Source organism: Tachypleus tridentatus, chromosome 7 (assembly GCF_004210375.1).
Source record: "Tachypleus tridentatus isolate NWPU-2018 chromosome 7, ASM421037v1, whole genome shotgun sequence".
In the NCBI taxonomy this organism is placed as follows: Eukaryota; Metazoa; Arthropoda; class Merostomata; order Xiphosura; family Limulidae; genus Tachypleus; species Tachypleus tridentatus.
In genome coordinates, this window is record NC_134831.1 from 76,718,803 (window position 1) to 76,746,612 (window position 27,810).

The window sequence follows — 27,810 nt, forward strand, 5'->3', positions numbered from 1 at the left end:
CAATTTCATAGTTACTGTTACCAATGCATTATGCATATATCAAACCAAACATTTGTTATTTAAAAAAGCAACTTTACAAATTCATAGTGTACAGATCACATTTTATATAATTCGACTAAGTTCAACTGCCATTTACCAAGAAGTTATGTCATACTTGAATATTCTTATAGCTTCAATAAAATGTATTAAACAGAAATAACAGTCAAACCTTTTTCTTTTTCCAAGCTAAAAATGTTTCAAATGTTATCTTGCAAAGGTCAGACCCAAGAGCAGCTCTCTGGAAGTAGACAGAAAAGTTTGAACATATATTAAAATCTACAAAGTTGTGATATTATAGCAAGTAAAATAAAATAGTAATAATTTTAAAATTCTAAAATATGCTTTTTTAATATATTTGTTTTGATGTATAATAATGTATAATTTAGCTTAACCAGTAGGTCTAAGCTAACTAATGAACATGTTACTTGGCTAATGGTCAGAAACAGTTCCATATGACAAACATTTATACCAGAAAACCAACTACGAACATTTATCTTATCCATTACAAAATGTCCATCTTCTGCAGTACAAATAACAGGTAGATTAATTAATCAATGTTGATAAATATCTTGTTCATAAACAAATCACCTATTCACACTGCAGTCCAATATGACATATGAGAGTGAGCAGGAGCCATATCAAATTCAAATTTCATAGAGAAAAAACCAAAAGATATGCATATGGCACACTGGTCTGCACACAGCTAGTACTACAAACATCATACAATACAAGAATGCAGTTTCACAATCATCAGTGTTGCAAGTGCAGTTTGACAGAACTTTCTTCTCAAAGCTAAATTTCTGAAGGTCAAGCATATGGACAAGCCAACATACCCATCAGATTTGAATACAAAAGGCAATAAAAGGATGCTCTGTAGCATAATTCACATGCAGGTAGTGTTGAAGAACTTGAATAAACTTCGATAAAGATGTGAACTATGATATCCCAAAGCAGCTCTGATTATTCACTCATATAAATAAATGTTGCACATATGGATAGGTTGTATTATTATCCCAAGTAATCATGTGACTTAATAAAATTATGATTCTTCTGAGCTACAGAATCCATAGTAAGAAATGAGTATTTGTCTTAAACTTGAAGGTCAAACACTTGCATATCAAATTATATAACTACTCATATGACACTTGTTTTATGTAAAATTAAGTCAAAGGTGTGACACTGACATTTATTTTATAATAACAATATAGCCTTGTCTTAGCTAAACTTTGTAAACCCTAATTATGTTTTAACCATTTTGAAAAGTTTGCTTAGTATCATAAAATCTTGTGAAGATAATCACAAATATTAAAACGAATAACAAACTTATAATATAGTGGCTAGTCACTGTATGTGCTTGGACTCAAAACTAGCCTATTTTATACTTGTTGAAGAATGTAAATGTTTGATGTACATTTAATAGCTTACAGTTAAATAACACGGTAAAGTTTATCATATTTCAGGTTTTTTAAAAGTTTAATCTGGAAGTTCTTTAAGAAATATAAAGATACATCAAAAATTAAATCTACAAATTCACACTCTGATGTGTGCATGAACATACACATATGGCACATCAGGATATATACAAATAGGCCTCTTTAAAAGTGCATTCAATACAGGAGTTTCACTTACATATTTCAACTAATTTTACAGTTACTTTTGAGAGTTTGAATGTTTTCAAAAAATACATAGTTAAGTGATAGTTTTCAGATATAATCAAAGGTGGGAACATTTTATAAACTGATGATATACAAGGTTAAAAGTGCATTTAATTAAGTGTTTGTGCACGTTTGCTTTGTTTTTTTAACCTTGGGTATCATCAGTTTATAAAATGTTCCCACCTTTGATTATATCTGAAAACTCTCACTTAACTATGTATTTTTTTGAAAAACATTCAATCACTCAAAAGTAACTGTAAAATTAGTTGAAATATGTAAGTGAAACCCCTGTAAAACAAACACAAGGTTATTCCTTCTTTTCACAAAAACACTAATCATATCTTCTTCAAAAGTAGGTGGGTAAGTTCATTTTAATTTAATCTAAAACAACTATAACCTACCAGTCACAAATATACTCAAGAAAAATGAACTTGTACTCATAAAATGTATCTTATTGTTTAATAATCATTATAATGTATCTGAGTTAAAAATTCTTACAGTATAAAAATATACAAAACTTATATGAAAGGCATGTTTTTTCTTTTTTTTAAGAGAAATAATCTATAATTCAATTTTACACAAATTATACTAATGTCTGAAAAATTAAAATTTTTCTTCAAAACTTTAGAAATTTGGTTAAGCAACTTTTTAAATGAAAAAGTATTTAACTTTTCATAAACTTTTCACTGTGGAAAACTCAATGTTTTTTATAATTTTTTTTCACACACAAAAATTAAACATGTATTTCACACACACTCTTGAATAGAGTAAATCTCACATTGCACAGACTTTTAAGTTAATTTAAAACATTTATTTATATTTACAAAGCTCCTGCAGGTGATTACCTAATGTAGCTGTAAGGTCACAACAGTTTAGGTTCTTCTATTTTCAAGTATATATTTTAAAGGACACCAGCAATCAAATTTGTTTCACATTTTAAATACCAGATTAATTAGTATCAACCTGTGAAAATGATAAATGACATCAATAAAGAGCAATATCCTTTATTCCAACATCAAATCCAACAGGAATGAACACTGTGATGTTACTTTAGTTCATCGAGAAACCTGCAATATTTAAACATTTTCATACACAAGCTGGAGCACCCATCTCCTGGATGAAAGTTATGTAAATTCATGATTAATGATAGGTTATCTCGGGTCATTGTAATGATAGGTTATCTCGGGTCATTGTAATGATAGGTTATCTCGGGTCATTGTAATGATAGGTTATCTCGGGTCATTGTAATGATAGGTTATCTTGGGTCATTGTAATGATAGGTTATCTCAGGTCATTGTAATGATAGGTTATCTTGGGTCATTGTAATGATAGGTTATCTCAGGTCATTGTAATGATAGGTTATCTTGGGTCATTGTAATGATAGGTTATCTCAGGTCATTGTAATGATAGGTTATCTCAGGTCATTGTATTGATAGGTTATCTTGGGTCATTGTAATGATAGGTTATCTTGGGTCATTGTAATGATAGGTTATCTCGGGTCATTGTAATGATAGGTTATCTCGGGTCATTGTAATGATAGGTTATCTTGGGTCATTGTAATGATAGGTTATCTCAGGTCATTGTAATGATAGGTTATCTCAGGTCATTGTAATGATAGGTTATCTTGGGTCATTGTAATGATAGGTTATCTTGGGTCATTGCTTTCTCCACATTTAAGGAAAAAAAATGAAAGAAAGAGCCCATTAAAAACTTCAAAACACAAAAGGTGAAACTGCAAATCTGCATGTAACTCCACATGGACCAACAAAACTTTATGACAAATTTGGTAAAGATCAATCCAAACCCTGCTAGTTACATATACATACAACAGAAAGTGCTTTTTACATAAATACATCTCAATAGTTTGAATACATAATAACAATCAATGGCAATTAAAACTGAGCAAATAGCATATACCAATCTGCTAAGGAACATTTTAGAAGTTACAAGATAAAACAGCATCAATTATAATGTATATGCCCAGATATGTGCATGATCACTATTTGAAAATGTACCAAGTCTGGTAGATATATACTAACATTAATTGCACAAGTAACTGATATTTTTGACATACATTTCTCCAAAATCTTATTTTTCGTATACAACAGTATACTGCATTGCAACATTTTAAAGAAATCTTAATCTTTGTTATTATTAGAAATAATTGATACAACCACCTAGGATATACACAATAATTTTTCTTCTCATAAAGAAACTTATTTTTGCATAATCCAAACATGGTTAGGACTATTCAGGGTAAATTCCTTTGTAAAAAACAAAAGTTAGTGATCTGAAATCTGTGTATCAATTATTGATAACAACAACAAATGAACAAGACATGAATATCAATTTCCATATTATAATTTGTTTCTTATCTATTCTTTTCCTAGGTGTTCATGCATCATACATTCGCCAACGATAACTCAAACCAAATCCAGATACTGTTTCTCAGTACTTGTGTTAAGAGAGTGAAATGAAAGAACATTTCACAAAACATGGTAACTGGTGATGAAAACCAGTTCAAAAGCAAGCTTCCCTTAGTTCCCATTTTGATTTATCTCTATTATTTATCATCCTCTTTTTTTTAAAAAAAGAATATGCAACTCAACAAACACATACAACACAAAAATTATTTCAACAGTATAAATCCATGTTAATAAACAATTTTTCAGTAATCATATTAACAAACTGATTTTTACCAATGAAATATTAACAAGTATTTAACGACCAATTTTTAAAGTTTTCCTTTTCAGATGTTACACTGACTACTCACTTCACAAGGTCAGTGTGGAATTGTTTGGAAAGAACAGAAAAGCTATTTCCTCCTGTGCTCTTTGAACTATTAGAGATGCTTTTCCATCCAAATCACATGAAGGACTCAAGTACCCAAGAGGTTTCTGATATTAAATAATTTAAATTTCTATTTTGCATCTTGGAAGTTTCTACAACAATTTTGTTGGCATATGATAATGGTAAAGCAGGATCATTTCTATCATGTGCTTGTATCGGCACATGTATAAACTTCCCACAGGCCAAAATTCTTGTATTCCGTCGAAAGAAAACAATATCACAAGGCTGTTTTCTATAATCAAAAGATAAATTAAATTACGTATATTGAAGGTGTTTAGAGCTTCAGAATTCCTTTGCTGTCACTGTATTAGTTATTGCACATGTTACTCAGTTATACGCATTTTAAACAAGATTCAGGTAAACATTTTACAAGTTTACTATTAAACAAAGTGAAATGTAAGAAAATGCACTGAACATGCAGTCTTTAATTGCTCAATGTCTCCTTTGTTATGTCCTCTTCATCATCTCATAAAATGTCTATTGGTGATTCCCAGTCCTCATTATTTGCCAAAGTGATCTTATCAATCCTGTGTCTGCAGATCAGAAGTCAAGAAGTCTCACTGAATGTCCATTTCAGTTGCGTCAGGTAACATCATGAAGCTATTATAGGTGGAGTTCTTTTAACACAAGGTTCTGGCTGACTGGTGATGCAACAACAATATCCAATTGTTTTCTTTATATAATGCTGAAATAAAATGCAACTGAAAATTACTTGTACCTCATGCACTACTAGGAAGTTAAACTACAGGAGAACTTGGCAAGACCACTGACCTAAAGATATTTCAGTATTCAAAGTGTCTCATTAAAATACAAAGAAAAACTGGAATTTGACACCAATTTTAGATCAATGATGCCAAGAGAAACAAAATGTCTGACTCTAGTGGATTTTGAACAAAGAAACAACAACAAAGACTATTTTTCTAGCACATTTTCTGTAGATTATGATATAAATGTCTATTTTGACACTACAAAATGTTATGTCATAGTTTTCATTGCACTTATTACACTGATTACCTAATTATCTTCATTGAAAATGTTTGGATTTTGTGCAACAGCAATAACAAAAACTAAGAATTTCATGTAGGTTTTGATTATATTTCCTTTCACAATATTTTCTGTAAAAAAAAAGCATATTACAGAAGCAGACTTAAAAAATCATTATTTACCATAATTAAGAGATATTTTAACAAATAGTTTTCTTTTTATACTTGATACATGTGGAGGAGTCAAACATCACTGATTGATTTTATTATTACACTAATCTGTTTTTCATTCACTTGTATATTTCTTTATATTTTATAATTAGTTTTACTTTTAAGGATAATGACAAAACAAATTATGTTGTATCTTTGGCATTAACAAGGCCATATATATTTCCTTATATTATTTATAATAGAAAACAATCAATAAAACAATGAGCTGACAAACATAATAAATATCACAATACTATGTTGTTTTTATTTGCTACACTCACAAGTTTTATGACATTTGACCTGTATCATTCATCTTTGCTCAACTTGCATTGTTTTGTATTTTCAGTATGTCACAGAATATTCAAAACTAATACAAACATTCAAAACTGTGAATTTTGCATTATGGTGAATGATGAGGAAATTATCACATTTTCTACTTTTTTTAATTGTAGTAATAGATTCCATTCTTTTATCTCCAATAAAAGAACACTGTAAAAACATTCAAGTGAATTTATACATGAAAAGAGATCAAACATACTAAAATGGCTTTCTATAATAATTGTATATGCACAAATATTTTTCTATAGAAAAATACCACTTTCTCTGGACCTAATGTTATGTTGTTTCTGTTGACCCAATTGAACTGAAATTCATGTCAATCATCCTGTATATCCAACGATACTAAATACTAATTGTAACTACAATATCTGACCATTATTTTTGTAATTCCCCTCCAACAGTTGTGGAAGTTCTAAAATAATTAAAATTAAGCTATTTAAAAAATTGCTGACCTATGTAACATACTATAAAAAATATCAGTATTTAAAAGTTGATATCAAATTACCATGAAACAAATATCCTTTTTCAAACAGTATTATTATTAAGAGTAAAAAATGCTGAACTTAAATTAGATGTAACACAGTGTTACCTTGATGTAGATGTTTATCTTGACACCGCAAGATGTCATAATTTTCACTGCACTTATGATACTGATTACCAAATTATCTCCAATGATAATCTAAGTCGTCATCATATACTGAAGATGTCACAAGCATTAAAGTTGAATTGTTCTAGGCTTTAATTGCTCAAAATATGTTTGTAGTATCTAAAGTACTTAAGCACTGTTATCTTCTATGGCATTATAAAAACAAAACAAAAAGGACTGGAAAAGAGAAAACTAAATATATTTTCTCTAAGCTTGGCTTTAATAACTGAGTTCCATGATGTACAGACTTAAATTTGAGCATTACTTGACTAAATATTTTATGCATACACACACTATAATTTAATACATCACATATACCACAAGAATATTATTCAAGAGATCTATTACACACATGCAAAATTAAAAAATGATACACATTTGTCAACTTTCTTCAAAGATATTTTTATGTTAAAAATAATTTTGACATACCCTTTTCTTCTTTTGTAAACAGAAGATGATTTGCTTTTTAATGCCAGAGATGTTGTCCAGTTCATGTTGTAAATCTCAAGAAAACTGTTTCCAACAGGATCTTCCAGAGGTTACAGATGTTTGTCTTGATTATACTTTATAGCACATACAGTTCTCAGCATTTAGCTAGCTCAAGTGAAATTGTCAAAACAAGTATGAAATTTGTGTATGGAACCCATAATTTGTCTGCAGAAAAACTCTGATCACAGATGTCCACTCATCCAACTGTTACAATCTATTACATGCACAATGTTTCCTTTTTGGAGGCCATTAAAAAACAAAAAAACAAAACAACAACTTGTCCAAAATCTTGTCCAGCTGTATGTCCAGCTGCAATGCAGTGTACCAGAATAAAGAATTCTATCTAGGCTCATACATTTTAACTTTCATTGCAAAGAATAATTTCGAAACCAGACAAACAAGTGACACTGATGATCTAAATATATACATTTAGGAAGGTATCAAACAAAGATGAAGTTTGGAATTCATTTAAACCACCTGTGCAGTTACCCAAACTAGTAATAAGTGTGTTTAGTAACAAGTTATTTCATTAAGAATAATAATATATTAGTTTTAAAACAATTTCATTACTACTGTTCTTCACACATACACATATATATAAATCCAGTAAAACAACTGTCAATATATCTTTTCACATTCAAACACACCTCTTTTTCAACAAGATCTTCAAGGGAAATATCATCTTTCTTCTCTTGACTTTTCTTCTTGTCTTTATTGAGAACAAAACCAGGTGGAAGCGCATGTCGATAATGGCACGTGTCTCCCCCATTAGGGCATTCCCAGAACCAGCCATACTTATTATTCTCAAGAGCTTCCAAGAAGAACTTACAGATCTTTGAGGCAGGGGAAAAAGAAAAAAAAACATACAACTGCAGAATCTAAATGTTTAATCGTAACCTAGAACATTTAATGGAAATTTTTGTTTTCTACCCTTCTGTGATTTCTTCAAGGTAACTCAAGTACTTTCCATGTTTCATAAAGTATTTGTCTGAGTTAATTCAGACAAACTGTGTTTCACCATACTTTTAATTAGTTGCCCAAAGTTACTTGCTTGTTATTATATATTACAATCAGTACTCACTTCATAGCATGGGAAATGTTGTTTGTGTTGAACTCTATTGGATTTACTCTGAGTTACGTATGAAATCTCAGAGAAAAAAATCCCATTCTATACTGTAGATTTACTAAACTAATATACTTCACAAACAAATCTAGAAGTGTAAAACATTTATCAAGTATATTTTGTGTAAAAATATAAAAGAAAAAAATAACTTTTCTTTTATTAATATATAAATACAAGCTAATAAAAAGTGAAATAAACATTTTTCAAGCTTGTCTCCATAAAAAAGCCTTACATGGAAAGGACTAATTTTACTACACTTTAAGCTTTACTCAATTAAGACTAACATCATCGGATTTTTATTTTAAGAGGTGTATTTACTAAAAAAAACTATTTAAAACCTAAACAGATCATGAAAAGTCTTTTGAAATAAAAATGGTGTGCCACAATCTCCAGTAACATCACAGTACTGCTTAATAAATGAAAAAACTGTTAAGCAAAATGTGTACTTAACAACAAATCAGTCTGAGGAATATTTAATATTAAGTTACATGTTTTAGTTGTGTTTAATGTATTCTTTACATTTGTGTTTAATGTAGTCTTTAAAAACTATTCAAATTTGTTGTATAAATAATTCACTGTTCAACATTAGCAAGAACAAATACTTTTTAAAAATTTTTTGCACTGAGTGTTGTAACTGTAATATTAACATTTAACGGTTTCAGTAACTGTAATAAGAGGTATTTTCTCCAACAACACAGACTTCCAAATTCTGTAAAAGCTTGTACACTCTTTTCCTTGTAACATACACACTTGATGGAAGAAAATTTACAGTTACACAGAATATTTAACTATTGGTGAAACATCATAAAAAGAAAACTATAACTGAGAAGTCTGTTAAAGTATTGTAATTTTTTCTTTGTATTAGCAGAAGAGACCAAAAATCAAAATCTGTCTCCAAATATACACAAACAGTTTATAAAACCCCACACAGTAAAATATAAATTAAGAGTGAAAAAAATAGAAATAAAAACAATTACAGAAGGTCTGATACCATGAGCTCTAACAATCATACTGGTAGGAAAAAAGTGACACCTGCAAAGACATCTATACAAGTGTGGAAACGCACCACAAATGTATATAACAAAGAATATTTTAAAGAGTATGAGACACTATCAAACAAGTACAGTTAATATCTCAAACAAATTAGATTAGAAAAAATAAATTTACATTAAACCCTCTGACACACAAATCTGCTTTATGCATGTTATGATGTTTTAGTGAGTTGTGTTCAAAATTTCATTTAACCACTTTCTTTATGTGGTATACCATTAAATATAGCATAACAACATGGCAAATATCCATATTTTAATCATATTGAGATTTTAAATTATTACTTTATAAGGCAATATTTTTTTTATATCTAGAATTTCCTCTAATGTAAAATTTGTAGCATTTGATCTCTAGGTATTCCCTCTTCTTTAATATATTTGTCACCCCTCCAAGAAGTATGAAAGTTAACATTAATTACTTATAATATTGTCATCTCTCAGACAATGCATAAGTTTTATAGCCTTCAATCTTATTTGATTACAGAACCATCAAATAGAAAATTGGACCCCTCCTGCCTCATTCATTTCTCACACCCTTTCCTTTAGTAACTGTCAATAATTCTCCCTGATGTTCAATACTATAATATTTATAACCATTTGAAAGTCAAGGCTGTATCTACCAAAAGATATATTACATTGTTTTTTGTTGGTGGTGTTTTTTACAAGATTGTTAGTTTCTTTTCCAGTTTGTTTTGAGACAAAGAAAAGTATTTTTAATCTTAACTTGGAAATCACTTCGTACTTTAATGAAATCTATATTCATGGACAAACCTTTAGTAAGACTTGTAATGTTCAGCTAAAAGTCTGCCACATGTTGTATATTAAAAGTTATAGCATGGAAACTATAACAAGTACAAAACTGGTTATGAGGTCAGTTGATTTGACTGCTTTCTGAAAAGTTACCTTATATTTATGTAAAGAATAACATCTGCAGTTATAAATTAGTTTGGGGTCTTCCAAACAGTGGTCACTTAATAAATTAAAACTAACATTTTTTAAAGGCAATGTGTGTTTTGCTGTTTTTAATACTTTTATAATAGTTCCACACACACACATGACAAAGCATGTTTTGAAAACAAAACACAGAAATGTTTAGAATGAACTTATATTACTACAAGTTGCATAAATAACTGAGAATAATTTTTATATTAGCCTTATATTTAAAAAAAAAGGACAGATAATTCACAAATAAGTTATCTTTAGCTCAGCAAGACACCAGTATCAATCTATTTATTATTGAAAGTAAAATTACAGGTAAGCAAAAATAATAAAAATACTAGTATACAAACCGTATTAGAAAATTTTGAGTTGTGGATTACTTTATTTGGATCTTCAGTAATTATATTATCAGAATGCCCAATTCCAGTTCTGTACAATTTCTGTATTCTTTAAAGGTAAGAAATAATCCTGCATTATGGAACTGTGCATCCAAGCAGTAACACCAACAATAGTCAGAATAAACTTGTTATTCTAGAAAACAATAATTATTTATTATGCTTCAACTTACTATGTTTGTTGGTGGCTTCTTTTTATCAGCCTCTCCATGTTTTTTCTCAACAACCTCTTTAAGCTTGGCTTCATCCCAATTTTCCATTGAATCTGTAACCAAAAATCAAACTGTTACACATAAAATCTTACATTTAAATGCAAAAAGTACAAAAGATTATTTTCTAAAAAAATGTCTACTACTTTAAATATTAGCTCTAAGTAATATACTAAAGAAACAATAAAAATAAATGTTACAAATTAAACACTAAACTCTTTACATCCTGATATCTATTGAGTTTTAAAAGAGCATACAGTCCTTGAAATTAGTAACAGCTTATAGCAAAGCCATTGGAAAAGTCTTGGCATTTTATAATAATAATAGAAAAATAACCCCTCAAACATTGTCCCTTTTGATTTTTTAATTATTTCTGTGAATAAATTTAAAGATTAAGATTTTACAGGATGATAAAACTGCTCCTAAATATACAGAATGTTTAAATACAAACATCTCACTTTGCGTAAGTTAATACTTGAGTTACAACTATTGTAGTGGACAACCCCTTAAAGCCATGATTATTATTCTGCTACATACATTTACACTGCTTGAAGAAAAACCAAGAAAAAAGTAGGAGCAGGTAACATTCCAAGTACAGTTTCTGCTTCAAATATCTCACTATATTTTTATATTTCCCACAAGTTACTGAAAATATACATCCTACTGAGGAGCTTTTGTGCTATTAGTTAGATCCATTTGTTTTAATCAAAATATGATTCAAAACCAAAACTAACATGCACTCTGTCAAAAAATATATAGTTTTAATTTGGATTAGTGTTCTAGTACTGGAAGAGAGAGAGAGAAGTTTATTACTTTTTACATAAAACAGAACGACATATTTCAGTTGCTTCATACATAGAAAAGATCAGTTTCATGCTACTTGAATAACAGAAAATATAAACGTCTTGCTATTATTGAACAATACAGCTATTTGTTTGTTTGTTTTAAATCGGTATTGTTCAATTTCAATTTCCCATGAATGTTGAATATCATATGGGTAGAATATGACAAAGTTTATGCCTCATGTTTAACTTGGAGAGCTGCATATAATTCTATGATTTCACCAAAAATACTTAATCAATATAGAAATCTTATATAATATCTTAATTACCTTGCCCTGTATTCTGCTAGCATATTAAGTGCTTTATAGTAAAATAATTTCTTCATACTGCCATGCATGTTTTACAGTAAAGCCATATTGAGCTGACATGTCTACTTGGAGGAATAAAACTCTAAATCTGTAGCCTTACTACTGTCCCACCAGAGGACCTTCAGAATGGAAAACACCATTTAAAATGGTGTTCTGTTGACTAATGTACTTAAAATTGCATTTCTTTTGTTGTTAACTGATGTCAATTTGGAGGATTGACATATGACAGCATTAACTTTTTATAAATCCTGTCTGAACTTACACCCTCAAATAACATACTAAATTAAACTGAAATGTTGAAAATTTGAATTTTGTTTTGATATAAATATTAAGATTTGTTTCAGATAAATACAATGAAAAAAAAGAATTCAAACTTTTACTTAGGTCGTAGAAAAATATAAACTTTGGGTTTGAATAAATACAACTAGCATACAAACACAGCTGCAAGTCGGTTGTTTCTTACCATACTTTTTGCTTATTTCTAATTTGAATAGTTTGAAAATGACAAATTTAAACTGATAGTGTCAAAACTGTTAAATTAAGCTAAATGTAGTTTTCATTTTAACAACTTCAAACTTATAAATCCAGGAAAGCTGTAAATAAATCTACAATTAATTTCTTTTTATAACCTACAATAATAGCTACTTTTCTGATTTTCATGAACTGTAAATTCCAAAACTTTCAGTTTAGTGCTTAAGACAATTTTTTGCTCTTAGAAACAATCACTTACAAAATTCTGTCAATAGGAATTTTGTTTTTGTTTAATATATATAAAGTGCAGTTGTAGCATTCTGCAAAAAAGTAACTTAAGAATTATTTCACAAGATGCAATATGGCACAGGATTAATTTGGCAAATTAAATCACCAGATGTAGTCATAATAAACACAAATAATGATGTTACAACTTTTTTTTACCTTTCACAAGAACACCAAAATAAATTTAGCAGTTACAGTGCCCTTACTATTGCAGCTCTACTGTGTGATCTTGTATAGAGCTACAAGAATGTGCCCTTTAATTACTGTACTTCCATTAAAATGGCTTGAGCCATATTAGTTTTCCCACAGCAATGAAACAACTTTTCAGTGTTTGTTTAAGGCTGTAAAATGTCTATTTCTGGTTAACAATTACACCAGTATGCACATTATCTGGAGCACTGGTTATTACTACACAATTTTGTTTGATTACAACAAAATAACTGAATTGTTTCATGGTCTTGTTTCACATAAATTGAATGAACTAAGTTTATTGATTTACTTGCATGTTTAGTTTGTTGGAGTTATTACTTTGGAAGTTTTAATTTTTCACTTTACAAAAACATCTGGAAATTTGAAATAAATTACTATAGATTTGACCTAGCATTAGTTCAGAGGTTAGTGAGGGATTGTTTTCACACAGTTGTACATAATATGTGAAGGAATGCATAACTAAATTTATAAACAAAAGAAAGCAAAGTGTACTTTATAGCAAATTTTTCCTTTTGACAAATTGGGATGGAATATTAATCATTAAATCTGTGCTCCACACATTTATTGGAATAAAATAGATTAAAAAACAAATAAGTGATCATGAACAAACTGACATATTAATGTAGATGATGGAATTCAGGTAAATTCCAAAACATCCATATTAAACATATTTTTAATATTATCAAATTTTTAATATTTATTGCAACTAACACGTCTTTATAGTAAATAGGCAATTTATAACCATCATGAAATGGTTTATTTCTGGGGAAACATGCTATGTGTTTCAACATAAAGGAGAAGACTGACCAATGTTCTGTCAAAGCTGTTATAGAGCATTATGCTCTTTTAGACACAAGTAAATAACATGGTTGTACAAGTGTATAAATACTGACTTTTATGTTGAATATAAACTTTTTTTTTTATAAAGCAATAATTTTATTTTTCAAAATGAGGTAATATAAGAACAAAAGGCCAATGAACATTCAACACACAATTGGTGCAGCCTTTATGACAAGTTTGAGTAATACAAGATTTTTTAGCCTATGGTTACAGGTATATTATGCAATGATGCAGTCAACAGCTATGTCTTAAAGTGTTTCTATTTCATCATAAATTTACCAGAAAAAAGTTTTACATTTGAAATGAATGTTTCAGACATAGTGACATATTAGATATTATGTGTGCAAATTCAAAACTGGCAATATAATTTTCTGGAAAAGGTTATTGCTTATCTTAAAATTTATTTTTTAACAGTAGCAGTGAAGCACAAAAAAACAACACAGCATTACATTTATAGTTCCATTTTGTAAAATACACTATTCTATTATGCATTTCAAATAATTTAAATAATACAACCAGCATTAAAAGAAATTTACTCAACTGCATGTTGCATTTTTAAATTTTTTCTCTGATCCTTAATGTCACTGTAATGCACCATTATACTAAATAAATCAAACTGAACAACCTATGAAAGAAGAAACTGCTTGTGTTACCTTCATCCCGTACATCAAAATATATGTTCTTCTTTTCACTTTTTCTTTCAATGGTGACATCATGGGAGAACTTGCACTTATCACCTTTCTTACACTGACCTTGCTTATAAAAGGCGCATAATACAGATTTAGGGTCAATCCCTGAAATTAAAAAAAAATTACTTAATTATGAAAATGAATGATATCAAAATAAAACCACTGAAAGAAGTAGATGACAAACAGCCTCTTACCACTTTACAGTAGCTATTTTAGTTTTCTAAAGGCATGCAATATTAACCCTCTCTAACACTTATACATTGCAATATTTGAGTCACAAACTCAGTTCTTTACGTTCTGGTGTTGTGCAAATAGGATTAACTCTCACTACAAGGTCAGTTGGAATGATAGACTTCCTAACCATTTTGCATTCAGTTGTTCCAATACTATACCTTTTAACTCTTTTGTGATGGGTCAAAGGTCATGTCATTGCATTTTTTGACTTCCATTAAAAATTTTATTGAATTACTATTTTATGAATTTATGTCAAGTTTGGAATCAAATTATAGATAATAATTCAAATACTATACATAATACTATATAATTATAACTTTTATATTATACACGAATTATTTTCTTAATTTAAAAGCGAATATTAAAAAAACATTTAAATTGATTTTAGTGAGTTGCATGGTATGTTGAATGCAGCACTGTTTAAAATTAAATGTTTGTGATCTTCAAATACTAAGTCTACAATTTTGTAGAAATTATGATCTCACTGATGAGCCAGAATATAAAATAAGAACCTCATATCTTTTTATTTTGCTGAGATATAGTTTATTTACTGAATCAAACATGGTGGCCCCATTCAACTCTTTCCATTTTTTTGAAATGATCCCTTATATGCTCTTACTACAGTATATGACATGTGAATAATCAATCAACAGCTTATAATGACCCCTAGAGTGGCTTTCTCAGCCATTTCAATCTTTGAAAAAGCTACTACATTCTTTTGATCCAAGTTTCCAAGGAGATAGGCTATATTATTAGTTTGCTCAAAGTTTCACGTTTTAAAAATCTATATACATTTGAGTTATTAAGCTTAATAAATTATAGTAGAATTGTATGGCACCAGTGGTTATATATTTTGTGGTTAATCAACTGTATATATGAAACCTTTAAAAAAAAAAAAAAAAATATCCTCAGCTTATGTCCAGCAACAACCAAATACAAAGGTTGTAGCAAGATGAAATAATTGTTTGCTTTACTTCTTGATTATTCAGTATTTTAAGAAAAATAAGTTCAGTAATTTATTTCTAAATAGTAATAACCTATATATATAATGTATAATAATTCAAATATGACCACATATTACAAAATACTAGTCCAATAAAACACAGCTTTAAAATCATAACACTATACATTTACTTAAATTTTGTTTAATTGTCCTTTGAACCATGTTTAACTACTATTTGTGTCATTATAAGTTGGTTATAAATAATAGTATTAACCATCAGTGAGAATTATTGGCAATTCCTGAAGGAAAGAATGTAACAGGTATGAGAAAATGGGTCTAAGTTCTATATTTGTAAACTAAAAATTATTCTTTGTCTGACTGATAACGACATTATAATGAGTAATTTATGTTAAGTTTCATACTTCTTGGAAAGGTAATAAATCAGAGCCAGTGAGGAGGAAATCAGGATTTTTTAAAATTGACATGTAGAAACTGAGCTTAAAACACATGTAGTATTAAAACTTGGATTATCAGCTACATTTTTATGCTAAAGTTTGTACACCATGATAAGAAAGCAGTTTAATTTCATTATAACTCATTAAACTTGATGACATGCACAAATAAAGATGCTTGTAGTAAACAAGTTAATGAAAAATACATTGAAAAATAAAATGTAAAATCTTTAAATCAGTTTTTTTCTACAATTTATATCACTAGATTTATAATTACCCTTTATCCACGACTTCTAAGTCTTTAACCAAATATGCAAACCTTAGAAATGCTCTTCAATTCTTCCTCAGTTATGCATTTCAACTGATCCTTGTTATTTGGTGGCTTGGTTTTAAACCCTCAAGTCCTGTCACGTTCTAGTGAAATTAAAATCATGTGACTGTATTTGCCACTCAAGCTTTTGACATTCTTTCTAACAAACTTTTGCATTAAAAGCAGGAATGGGGTTATTTTCCTGGAATATCCATACATGACCACAGAGATCCTTTACCTCACTGTACCATTTTCCATTACAAAATTTCTCAATACATCCATTGATCTATACTGTTATCTATGAAAATACCAGCAATACAAGTGAATAACAAAATTTTACCATCTGGGACAGTTCCTGCAGCAGAATGTTTCCCAACTTTTGATAAATACAGCATTTATATTTCCCATTTGAGTAGAAAGTTCACTTTTTTTATCATCAGGACTGAAGTTTACTAACACACCAGCATAATCAGACATTATTTTTAAGTATAACTTATTTACTTTTTGCAACTTTCTCACAAAAAAATTCCTTGCAAATCCTTCTCTTAGCAGTCTCAGAACTGCTATCTTCTGTGCATGTTAAGTTCCTGCTTTTTGCAGCAGCTTCATATATCTTACAATCAAGCATAAAACTATTTCATATGTCACTTCAGTGTACCCAATGTTTGTTGTTGTAATTATCACTTCACCAGTGGAATATCTCATTTCTGATATGTTTGTAATTTTCAAGTTCATCTCTACTGTTAACAAGAAAACAAATTTTCAAAAAAGGAAGTAAATGTAGGAATGGCTAATATCAATTTTTTAAAAACAATAGGATAGTAAGGATAGTATCTGCATCATCCCTACGTAATGGCATAGTGTAGTAGAATGTTAACAGATAAAAATCTGATAAACTAAACTAAGTCGTAATTAAATATATATTTATCTACTGATACATGTTAATTCTCGTCTTATGTACAGACGATGCAAATGCCATCCCTACTATCTTCAATGTACTGTTTTTTTTCAAGGGTTGATATTAGCCATCCCTACATTAACTTCCTTTTTTTTAAATATGTTTTGTTTACTTGTTTTAATTCAGTGTTTCATAGACATAGGAAAGTTATATTTATAGCAAAGTTTTAAATGCAATAAAGTTCCAATTGTAATATTTATTATTTATTTGTCAATAGCTAGTAATTCTTGTTTCATCTTGTATGCAAGTTTCTGAAATAAACACAAAATTTCTGTAAGAAAGCTAACTTCAAGGGGTAAATATAACACCAAATACAACAGAATTATGTTTTTTTTGTTGTTTTTTTAATTACTGTTAGTTAATAATTCTTATAACAGTAGATACTCCATTTGAAACTATGTCACCTCAGTGAAATCGTCTGAAACCATTGTTTTGGTTTTTGAGTTATCATGTCACGAAAAAGAAGACAAAAATAAATTCAAACTGTTTGCTATAATATTTATAGACATTTCCAGAACTTGTGACTCAGTTATTATACAATTATAAAAGAAAACACTGTATAGTATTGTAAAGTTCTGATGACCTGTTGACCAGATGTTTAAAATACCATTTCAATAAACAATCTAAGCCTTCCCTATACAGGCAGTGCTACTACCTGTCTGATATCTTACACACAGACAGCCTACAACCAGTAGGTACTTCTTTTTATCCAGGTTAATTTTATCTTTAGAATTAAGCAGTATGCAGCTGGAGTTGTTAAATACAATTCTTTTCTTCAAAATGTATAGCTAGCTGCTTAATTCCTATGTTTCTTAGTAATTATAGAATTTTTGTTGACTAATTATACATTTCTTTTGTTTAAAATCCAATATATAAAGAGTTAAAATGCTTTTTGTGATTTCCTACAATGAAGTTTGTTTATATATTGGTTTTCCTTAACAAATGTAAATCAATTATAGAATTTGACATTTGTTACAAATTAATATAAAATTCATTCCACTATACCTCTGTTAGTGTATACTTATTATAATAGATGTTTTGACAGTTATAATCACAAATGTTTCTATAATTACAAGTCATAAAATAAGTTTCGCTTTCCGTGCACATTCCAGTATTAACAGAATTAAAAGCATTGTAACATACCCTACTCTACTCTGTTGTTACAGTTTTGAACGTTCCAGTATTAACAGAATTAAAAGTGCTGTATCATACCCTTCTCTACTCTCTGTGTTGTTACAGGTGTGAACATTCCAGTATTAACAAAATTAAAAGTGCTGTATCATACCCTTCCCTACTCTGTGTTGTTACAGGTGTGAACATTCCAGTGTTAACAAAATTAAAAGTGCTGTATCATACCCTTCTCTACTCTGTGTTGTTACAGGTTTGAACATTCCAGTATTAACAAAATTAAAAGTGCTGTATCATACCCTTCCCTACTCTGTGTTGTTACAGGTGTGAACATTCCAGTGTTAACAAAATTAAAAGTGCTGTATCATACCCTTCTCTACTCTCTGTGTTGTTACAGGTGTGAACATTCCAGTATTAACAAAATTAAAAGTGCTTTATCATACCCTTCCCTACTCTGTGTTGTTACAGGTGTGAACATTCCAGTGTTAACAAAATTAAAAGTGCTGTATCATACCCTTCTCTACTCTGTGTTGTTACAGGTTTGAACATTCCAGTATTAACAAAATTAAAAGTGCTGTATCATACCCTTCTCTACTCTGTGTTGTTACAGGTGTGAACATTCCAGTATTAACAAAATTAAAAGTGCTGTATCATACCCTTCCCTACTCTGTGTTGTTACAGGTGTGAACATTCCAGTGTTAACAAAATTAAAAGTGCTGTATCATACCCTTCTCTACTCTCTGTGTTGTTACAGGTGTGAACATTCCAGTATTAACAAAATTAAAAGTGCTGTATCATACCCTTCTCTACTCTGTGTTGTTACAGGTGTGAACATTCCAGTATTAACAAAATTAAAAGTGCTGTATCATACCCTTCTCTACTCTCTGTGTTGTTACAGGTGTGAACATTCCAGTATTAACAAAATTAAAAGTGCTGTATCATACCCTTCTCTACTCTCTGTGTTGTTACAGGTTTGAAAATCTGGTTTAGTTCTTCTACCTCTTTTTTCTTCTCATCTTTCTTTCCCACCTGTTTCAACTGATCTACCTAAAAGTATTAAGATAATTTAAATAAGTAATGAAACATGCTAATACTATTCAAACAGTCATTAACACCTTGTACTTCAGTTTTTAAAGGAACAACAAATTTCTCTACAAACAATTGCTATGATATTTACAGACATTTCCAGAACATGCAACTCGAGTCATTATACACATATTGTCATAAAAGAAAACACTGTATACTAGTGTAAAGGTCTGAAATGTTTTCTCTACATTTAAAATATTCGAAAATTGTTTTAGATATCAACCATGGCCAATCTCTTTTAAGATTATAGAAAATGATCACTGCCTCATGGATTACTGTGAACCCTCCAAGAAAAACGGGAAAGTAATGAAGGGGTGCAAATAGACAGATCAATAGCAGTAAAGGACCGATGAGGCGCATGGAAATAAGTAGAAAATCCAGTATTGAAAAGAGAAAGGCTGTGATCAGAGAGCATATGCTCAACAGAGCGACCCCTCCTATCAATATCAGCAATTCCCCAGAGGGGATGATGTCCATTAAAGTCCCCCATGATGAAAAAGTAAGACAGCAACTGTTCAATGAGAGCATCAAGATCTGGTTGATCATATGTCTCTCCAGGTGACAGATAGAGAGAACAAACAGTGATGGTATGACCCAAGGAAACAAGGATGGCTACGGCTTTTAAGGGTGTGTTGAGTGGCAAAGACAGGGTGGGCACATGCTGATCAACCAACAGTGCCACCCCTCCAAGCACTCGTCCATCACACAGCCTATAATTTCTGTTCAAAGCAAACTCCCGGAAGGTGACTGTATCAACAGGTTTTAGAAATGTTTCCTGTAAGGAAAGACATACATGATGGTTGAAAGCAATCAGCACTTTGATGTCATCCAGATTAAAATGTAAACCTCCACAGTTCCACTATATTAAGGTGGCCATTTTTATTTACGTGTAGGCGAATTGGGTGGAGAACCCTTCTGTTTACGACCACATCTTTTTTTCTTTACTGTCCTTATTCGAGAGAGGTCTATGCTGTTGGAAGGGGATTCCAGTGACTGAGGACAAGAATGAATGATCATTTTGCATCTTGGGGTGAGATAGGAAGATGGATCCAAAAAAATGCCTGTACTTGGAACCAAAGGATGTGGATCTTGGGGTTTGTTGGAATATATGTTAAGGAAAGAGATGGGTGTTGAAGTTGATTCGCCAATTTTTTTAACCATGGAGGTGAAAAGACATTTCATTTGATTTGAGAATGATTCTTTTGGAGATCTGCCTGCACTCCCACTGTAGTAGTCGAATAAAGTGCAGCAGCATACGTCTGAGATGAAGTGGTGAACAGCAACTTTCGAGCCTCAGGATAAGTAATGTTTTGAATAATTTTCAAATGCTGCACCTCTTTTTCTTTCAACCATTCAGAGCAAGAACGAAAGTAGAACGAGTGAGAGCCAATGCAGTTGACACAATGAGGGTCTGTTTCACACTCGTAGGTATCGTGGTCCTTGCTATCGCAATGAGCACATGTCAAGGAACTATGACATGACGTTTTCGAGTGACCAAACTGTTGACACTGGAAACATTGGAAGGTTTGTAATGTATGGCCATACTCTGTAATTAAAATAACCTGCCTTGATGGTGGCAGGCGAATGTGGTGACGTAAATTTTAGAATGAAGACATTGGTTGGCACCGTAATTCCTTCTTTGCGAGTGGAGATACGCCTCACTGCAGAAATTCCTTGGGTGGAGAAACCAGCGAGAATCTCCAACTCTGGGATGTTCTTCAAATCCCTCTCAACAATAACTCCTTGTGATGAATTCACAGTAGCATGAGGTGTAACCTCACTAGGTATATCCCCAATTGCCTTTGAATGCAACAGGAGTTCACTGTTAAGATGTGGATGTTTCCACCAATATGTCACCAGATCAAAGCTTTTTTACTGACTTTGGAGAGCCAGCAAGTCCCTCCTGAATGAAAAATGGAGACATTTGCCATAAAGGTTTTGTCTGAAAGTGAGTGCAATATAAGAAAATGAGGTACAACAGGTGGTATGGATGGTGAGGATTGCTGCTCAGGATCTTCAAGACATGGTCGTTTACCTATAGACTGTTTTTTCACTATTTTAGTAAGATTTTTAATTGGACTATACATAATAGAGGGAAATTTCAGTGCCTACTAACCCCACCCACCATGGAACCATACGAGGAGATGCACAACAATGCTAAACAAGGACACTGCAGCAACGCCAGGGTTTTGTGAGCACTATACCCAAACAGATATAATGTCGACAACACCTGTTGAGAACATCCAACACTGGTACTTGGTTGATCCTAGCCTGAGTAGACCAGCCAACTGACCCAAGGGGGACCACACCAAGGCCACCCTTGGTATATACAGTAAATTATTTGTATATATGTGGATGATCTCAAGGAACTAAATGACTTTCGGTCACTTTGATTTTCTTATATATTTATACAAGATTTACAGTCCTTTTTACTACAAAACTTGTTTAAATTTGTTTAACAATTTTAGCCATGACTGGTGTGCAGAAGTTTGTACACCAATAACACAGGGCTATGATACTTTTACTGTTTTGAAATCTTTACATGTTCTTCAGTAATTGCTGCATTTGGAATCCAAAAATTTTATCCAGTTTTCTCCATTGTGTAAAGTTTTTCCCAAAACACCATAAAGCAACACACAAGAGAAAAACCACAGCATGTAGTTTTGAGACTAAAAGCTGTAGATTTCACAAAATAATCAGGTTGAAAGAGGATGCACATTCATTTGACATCAATGTTCTTCCCATTTCTTCATTTTGTCTGAATTTTTGTTAATAAACAATAAAAAAATGTTCATTGTAGTAAAAGAAATAATTTGGTCTAAGTAAGACGTTTTCTTTCCAAATGGTAAAAAACCATTGCATGACAGAAAAAAAAATCAATATTATTTTCAAAATCAGCATAGCTGAATTATAGAAAAATTTGTTATTAAAACCAAAACTTTTATGAAATTTAAATTTTCAGACTTGTGTTATTTAGAAGTTTCTGTTACCACAATGCAATGCAGGTATGAATGTAGTGAGTACCTAGATTTGTTATTGGGAGCTGTTATAAATTCTTCTTAAAAGCCAATTAAATTTTAGGAGAAAACAAAGTTCACAGTAATTTGCACAGCAAAATGTTTGTTTTTAAACTCTATACAAACCTTTCGAACACTTTGGTTTCCAAACTTTACTTGGTGTTGAACTTGCTGGATGAATTTCTGGCTCTTAGCACCCTTCTTATTTTTTATACCAAAAGTTTTGTCCTAAACACAAAAATATATAACAGAAAAGTTACTAATAATACTGGCACGCAAAAATATTAATACACACCTATTAATAAACGATAAAAAAAAGAATACAATTTACATAATACTTAATTTTTTACATAAAATAACTGATGTAAACTAGAAAGTTGTATTTATAGCAAGTAATGAAAAAATACGAATGTAGTTAGTAAACAAGTAAAAAAAAGTTAAATATTTTAAACATTAATCTATGACTGGAATAAAGTATTTTGTGTGATACAATTTTTTACTGGTCAAGTAAATTGTAGAAATTTCAATTAATTTCAACAATATTTTATGTACACTGTATGACATACAGATTAAGGAGAATTCCCAAATTGCTTCTTGAACGACTTTGGATGATAGCAAATACACTGAAACTTATCACCTGCAATCTGGTAAGTCTAAGTATGATAATTGGGTGGAGTGGTCAGCACCCAACACCCTGTGAGAAATTTCTATGATGTAACTAATGACTTTCAGTTTTAACCATCTCAAACCACTTGGTGATTGGCCAAGGAAGAAATAGCATCATGTGAACTAACATTCCCAGTAAATTTTATCACTTTAGTTTGTAAAAGCCACTGGCTCAATTTCTAAATTCAAACAGCCATGATTGTCTGAATACAAAATTTATGATCCACATGAAAAACAAATTATTAGAAATGTGTAGGAGAAATGCAGCCATGCTAATATATATCATTTTGTACCTTAAGCACTTTGTGTAACAATATAAACTACTGTTTAACAAGTTTTACAAATTAAAAATACTTCATATTCATTTGAAGATACTTTTGGAGTTTTTATACCATGTATTTGTCTGAATGCAATATGGATTACTTAGTTTGTTACAAGAGTATGTGTGTGATATTACTTAGACATGTAATATGAATATTGCTAAAATAAAACAAATAAATGTAATAAAATTGAGAAATTTATTTTTTCATAAATCTTTTATTCAATTTTAAAATAATCACATGGTTTGAGTCTTATAGCTTGTGTAAGGTAATAAATGCTTAAAAATAAGTATTTTGTTGTGATTTACCTTTCTGTTACTTATAATTCAGAGGTATCAAATATTTGTATTTGAGTAGGCTAATGCTTCCTCAACTACAAACATCATGATGATCAGTGAGAACCTGAGGAAACAAAAACATTTGAACCATGTGCTTATGGAGATAACAAAATACATTTCTGCAAGATTATAAGAAACATATGTTGCATAGTTTTTCTGTGTACAATGATAAAGTAAAATTACTGTAAGCAGATCATAATAAGTTCATTATCACTTTCAGTGTATATTGGACTAAACTGGACCAACATAAGAGGAGGATTTCTACTGAAATCATCTTGGACTTGATAATTTCAGAAAAACACTTCTCATTATAAAGAATATGTGGATATTGAACAATACAAGGATACCCTTAAGAATAAAAGCTCCCTCCTGCAGAAAAAACAACAAAACTCTGTAGTGATAAAGGAAGTAGCACACAGTGTATCTCGCAGTAACAGATCTACACCAAAGTTGTTTTGAGTACTAATCCATGAACATTTTTACCCTTCATATAAACATCACATGAAATCTAGTGTAATAAGAATACAAGTATTGAACAATAATTTAAAGTATAACAGAATATGACTTGATGTTATAAATAGATAGTGATTACTGTCCCTCCTGTGAATTTACAGTACATACTTTTAAAAGCCACTTCCAGGTACATGTGTTTAATGCAATGTAAATTTAATTATGTTAAACAGTGTGCAATCAACAGATGCTGTAAAGTTTGTGTTCTGACTGTTGTGCATGTTCTAAGAATTAATTTGATATCAAAAAACTTATTCTTGGGCAAATTTAGTCCCTATTTTGGTGAATTTTGTTCAAGACATAAAATCTTTATCTTAACCTCTGTGTAATGTTTCAGTTTACTGACAAAAATCTATTTACATTTACCTGGACAATGGCCCTATTCGTCTTGCTCTTACTCATCTTAGAGTATGTACTGAACTTCTTGGAAATTTATAGCCCATAATAAAATTTCAAGAACTACATTTGAGTACATGGTTTTAATGCAAACTATTTTTCACATCTGGTCAACTGTAAACAGCACACTGATGTGATTGAAAAAGAGGTTGTTTCCCAACTGCCATATGCATTTAAAATATACTAATAATAAACTTTAAAAAATCATCAAAATTAGTATTTTGCTGTTATATATAATGTTAATATACTATCTGTTACGTTTTATACTTCCCATGCATATAAACATAACTTCACAGACCTATTTTTAATAATTAAAACGTTTGCTTCCAATACCAATTCTTTTTTACTTTTTGATGTCCTGTTTATGCTTCTGTAGTATAGTTAGCCTGAATTAGCCATAAAAATATGTACAGAGCACATGCAGCACTTTGCAATCACATGTAAGTAACCTTAGGGGAGCCCAAAGTTGACCCTGGCAGCAGTTGTTGAATTAAATTGGCTACAAATTTGTGGTTCTTTCAACCACAAACTATTTAGGTGCATCTTCACTGGATACTTTATAAAAGGACAATTACCTGAATAAGCTTAAAACTAACAGCATGGAACGCTTTATTTGTTACTGTTAGAGGTAGAACTTACATGTTACAAGAAGATAAATATAATCATCCTTATTTTAGACTTCATAGAAATTCCTCAACCATCAGCATACATGAGAGTTATACCTCTACACAAATCTAGGGAGAGAAATCACTTCCGCGGTTCCCTTACTCCAACTTAGCCCTGAGCTTAACTTCATTTGAAGTTCATTGGTAAGTCAAGATTTGTACTTGTATAATTTTTTCCAAGCTTCCAATTTATTAGGCCTATTTTCATGTTTCATTGCTAATTTGAAACTATACTATAATACATAAATATCCCTACTTCAATAATTTTTTCTTTTTTCTTCTGATCAGCTTTCTTTCCTGGCTCGTTTGGTTTCTTTTTTGGTGGCATTTGTTAAAGCTGTTAATTTAGTCCAAATTAAATTTCACTCTACGTTGAGGTACACAACTTGTCCAAATACCGTGATTAACGAATTCGGTATTTCTGGGTTTGCGGGTATATCTCTAACGGAGCGACCTCTAGAGATTAAAACAAAATGTGTGACGTACTAGCGATTTTTTAGGTTCCATTTATATATTTTTGATAACAGATATTTTTGTTTTTTCGCCAAGTTAAATCTTGAAAGTTTGATGTGGATAAGATTCGATTTTCTTTCCACAAAAATTTCTAAATATAAAATTTATTCAAATTATCTTAATAGTAAGTTCTTTGTATTTCTATAAATTTTATACACTTCTAACTTTAATTAATTACTTAAAATTAAATTTAAAGCATTATTAATTATTGTCGTATGCAAAACCTTATGTGAGTGAAGCGTGATCTGCATATTACAATACTTGTTTGTGTGACATCACAATATTTTTATTTTATTGTAAATTACACAAATAGTCTAAACGTTGTATACGATTACGAGATGCAGACTTACAGAGCAAACTAATTCTAACGTCTTCATCGTAGTAAGGGTAGATAAAGTTGTAAGGACGAACAAGTTTATATTTTCAATGTAGCATAGTATCTTATGTAAATAATATCAGAATATTTAAGGTTTTCCCTAAACTTTAACTTAAAATTAAAATGCCTAAAAGGATTTTGTTTGAAAATATATTTCGATTAACTTAAGTAACTATAAACAAATTATTACAATATGCTTAGTTGTTCATGAATACTTGTGATATTTTATAATTTTTATTAAAATCAAATTTATACTCATCAAGTTAAACTTTATTTCCCAATGTTTTTCAAATCTTAGAATATTTTGAGTATTGCTATATTGTGGATCTTATTTAAGAGGTAAAAACTAGTAAACATATTTTATTTAGTAAGCTATTTAAAACTATTTTGCTGTGAACATGAAACAAAGAATCATGTTATTAAACTGTATATACTGAACTTGTGGCACAAAGTATTAGAGTGATATGTGAAATAAGTATACTTAGAAGAACATAAACATTTGCAAAAACAAACACAATGATACTCCTTGAGTATTTATTTTGTATAACAATTTCTGCATAAGCTCATTGCAGGAATTATAATGAGTTTGAATATTCCACTTTCGTATCTTAAAAATAATTTGCAGATTTGAATAATCTGTGATTTTGTATGATACATTGATAATAACAATAATATTTAGCAGATTTAAATAATGTGTAATTGTTTTTGATATACTAGGCCTAATAAAATTTTCAAGGAATCTCTTCTTTTTTTTGTTAGAACATAAAATTAAATAACATTACTTTTTTCTCTACTTTATTTCTGTTTGAAAAGTGTAAAAGATTATTTTAATATTTAAGTAATTTCATGAAATTGTTTCAAAGCCCAATATGTTGTCTTCACTACATGATAGTGCTGCATTACAGAAAAAGTAAATGTTTTATGTTGAATTACACTCTTCGCAGTTTAAAAACTCATTTTTAAGTACCTGTGCCCTTGGTGTTTAAATTTTAAATTTATAATAGAATGCATATGTTTTTAAGTGTTAGACTACTTCCTGAATCTGAATCATGAGTAACAGAATTCACTGTTCCTGGCACATTAGTATAATCAGCAGCTTGTAATAATACATTATTAGTGGTAATAGTAATATAATTACATATAATAAAGAAATAACAAAGGCATTTGATATAAATCCCAGTAAAAACACTTGCAACTGTTAGCAGTTGATATTATTCTGAATTAGATTTGTATTTTGAAAGATATATCACTGACACTGTAAGCTAAAATTTTGGGGTTTAACTCCAACCATGTTTGTTATGTTGTAATTCTGAATAATATAATTGGT

At 30.1% G+C, this 27,810-nt stretch overlaps 1 protein-coding gene and 1 pseudogene across 3 annotated transcripts in view; one reads left to right on the forward strand and one right to left on the reverse strand.

Moving 5' to 3' along the window:
* Positions 1 to 26,045, reverse strand: part of LOC143256018 (zinc finger CCCH domain-containing protein 15-like) — a 61,317-nt pseudogene extending 35,272 nt beyond the window's left edge. Inside the window, exons 1-7 of the transcript XR_013030963.1 lie at positions 25,851 to 26,045; positions 22,826 to 22,927; positions 19,541 to 19,643; positions 14,536 to 14,676; positions 10,891 to 10,982; positions 7,859 to 8,044; positions 201 to 277 (exon numbers count right to left, since the gene is read on the reverse strand). The product of XR_013030963.1 is annotated as a zinc finger CCCH domain-containing protein 15-like (transcript). The remainder of the gene's footprint in view (positions 1 to 200; positions 278 to 7,858; positions 8,045 to 10,890; positions 10,983 to 14,535; positions 14,677 to 19,540; positions 19,644 to 22,825; positions 22,928 to 25,850) is intronic.
* A 12-nt stretch (positions 26,046 to 26,057) lies between these two features.
* Positions 26,058 to 27,810, forward strand: part of LOC143256015 (electroneutral sodium bicarbonate exchanger 1-like) — a 173,206-nt gene continuing 171,453 nt past the window's right edge. The window contains exon 1 of one of the 2 annotated variants that reach the window (XM_076512570.1): positions 26,058 to 26,231. The gene's annotated coding sequence lies outside the window, so the exon portion shown is untranslated. Of the gene's footprint in view, positions 26,232 to 26,435; positions 26,823 to 27,810 lie in introns of those variants that run through there. The other variant, XM_076512574.1, reaches the window with a different exon arrangement.